Source organism: Macrotis lagotis, chromosome 4, assembly GCF_037893015.1.
Source record: "Macrotis lagotis isolate mMagLag1 chromosome 4, bilby.v1.9.chrom.fasta, whole genome shotgun sequence".
Classification (NCBI taxonomy): domain Eukaryota; kingdom Metazoa; phylum Chordata; class Mammalia; order Peramelemorphia; family Peramelidae; genus Macrotis; species Macrotis lagotis.
The window spans coordinates 235,976,874-235,979,434 of NC_133661.1; the positions used below are offsets into that span (position 1 = coordinate 235,976,874).

General features: G+C 41.4%; 1 pseudogene; it reads left to right on the plus strand.

Annotated features, from left to right (window-relative positions):
- Nucleotides 1-461: 461 nt before the first annotated feature.
- Nucleotides 462-2,191, plus strand: LOC141520338 (calpain small subunit 1 pseudogene; annotated as a pseudogene).
- Nucleotides 2,192-2,561: the final 370 nt, after the last annotated feature.

Consider the following 2,561-nt stretch of genomic DNA (forward strand, 5'->3'; position numbering starts at 1 on the left):
TCACTACACATTCATTTTTTATTGATGGATTAAGTTTAAGAGATTCCTTTTTCATTCCTAAACTAATCTAAAGAAATGTTTTGGTAACTGGAAGCAAACTTAAAGCAAACAACATTCTGAATTTCATTTGTACATAGAATTGCATTAGCTGTCGGAGAATTTGAGCATTTCAACAGAAAATTGTGGGTGTGGCATTCTGTTATTGTCATGAATGTTGTAGGAAAAGATTAAAGTTGTCAGGGACAAGAAGAGGTCTCCATTTCAAGGATTTAAAGGCATTAAAATATATAAGTATGAATTTGGAACTTATTTGAATATTGTGTATATTATCGGTTATATATAAAATGACTCGGTTCAATTCCCACATGTCTGCAACCTGGAGGTACTATCTGGGTTATGAGGTATGATATGGATGCTGATTCAGCAAAGGAGACCTTGAAGGAAGAGAGGGAATCCCGTTCCAGAATTCTATCTACTTATTTGAAACTGTATACTAGCAGGAGCAGAGTTCAGAGCACAGGAGGTCAAGCTGGCGTCCCAGAAAAACGTCAAGATTGAGTACGAAGAAACCATGTTCCTGTTGGACTTTTTCTTGAGGCGGAAGGTGGGAGGCAACCGAAACAGTGATGGGGGAACCACGAGCAGAACCGTCTCCGACGTCAGTGACCACAGAGAAACCGCAATCAGTTATCACCCAGAACCCGCGCCCCGTCAAACCCACTTCTCCATCGTCGAGGCCGATGAAAGTGAGGAGATCCAACAGTTCAGGGAGCAGTTTAGGGAGCTGGCAGGAGATAAAATGGAAGTCAATGTCTTTGAACTCAGGAACATCTTGAATAAGGCGGTGACCCGATACTTTGCCCTGAAGACTGACTGTTTGGAAATCTCCACCTGTTGGAACATGGTGACTGCCTTGGACAGCAAGATCAACGGTAAAGTTGGCTTTGAGGAGTTTAAGTATCTTTGGAACAATATAAGGAAATGGCAGGCCATCTACAAAGAGTATGATCCGGATCTCTCCGGGACCATGAGCACTAAGAAACTTTCTAAGGCCCTTGTAGAAGCAGGTTTCCACCTCAGGCCTGAACTGTATCAAGGCATAGTTCGTCGTTTCTCCGATGAGGGAAAGTTGGACTTCAACAACTTTATCTGCTGTCTGGTGCGTCTTGACTCGAAGTTCCACATCTTCAAGTCTCTGGAAACAGATGGGAGCGGACAAATCCACTTGAATTTTCAAGAGTGGCTCCAGCTAACCATGTACTCATGAGAACCACGTGTCTGTTCACCTGTTCACCTGTCTTCAGTCCTCCCAGAAGAGATTGCCAGGAAGCTTTCCCCCTTCGACCCCCTGCAATTGTTTTGATCTCAGAACCCATCTGGCACAGGCATCACCAAATATTCATGTTGTCTCCTGTGCTTCCCTAAACATGGCCACCACCAAAGAATCCCTGATACCATCCCAGCCCCCATCCCTATCTCCTAGCTCTGGAAGTTGCCAACCACAAGCTTGCCCCCAATGCTTCCCATCATCCTTGGAAATACTGATACTATAATATGCTGCTGAGGGTCCCCCCACCCATGTAAAAATATCACATACTTTTAACATACTGGCCACATGCTTCCCAGCCTCTTTGGAAATATTCACATTTTAAACTGTTGCCCACCAGAATCCCTGTAACCATATCACATGCAAACCATATGCCAATGCCTCCAGTTCCACCCAGCACCCCTGCAAATTCATATGTTACCTCATTGGTATCATATTACCTTCCTTCACCCCATTCCCTACTTGCTTCAGGTTTTCTCTCCTCCTCTCTTTGGGTGGCCTGGGAGCAGGAGGAACAGGCTTCAGCAAAATCCTAAAGCCCCAAATAAACACTGGTAACAATAAAAACAAAACAAAACAAAGCAAAAGAAAACTGAGCTAATATCAAAATGATTTTAGACATAGTAAAGTAAAAATTGTTTCCAACAGAAGAACAAAGAATTCCATTGCCTCATTGAAAGTAAATGCTGTTATATATTCATCCAGGTATCCCCTTACCTATGAAAAAAGATCTCAATTATTAGATGGACGTGAATCCATATAAATAAGAAGCAACAGGTCTCTTGCATTGTCCAGTTTGCATATCGCTGAAGAATGAGGTGATTATGGGCAATGACAAGCCCAAAGTAAAACTTTGAAATGGAATTTTTTTCTTTTATCATCTGTTTTACCTTTTTTTCTTTCAGTGTCTTTCTCCCTCCCCTGGTGCACAGAATTTCCCTCTTTAGTTCTTCCTTCACAGACTTTCTCCTTCCAAATAAAACTTCAGAACTTCAACTTCTTCCCATAAATAGCCCTTAATTACTGCTCTGGTATTTTTACATTAGAAAGCTTTCTGATAAACTAATTCCTGATATTCTTTTAGTTAGTGACTAATGTTTTGCCTATATTTTCATCCTTTTTGATTTTTACTAAGGGATTTTAGACCATATAAGCCTAAGATACAAAATAGTGCTGTAGGATTTTCAAATCATTCAGATGCCAATGTGGGGTCATACTTTGGAACAAGTTTTCC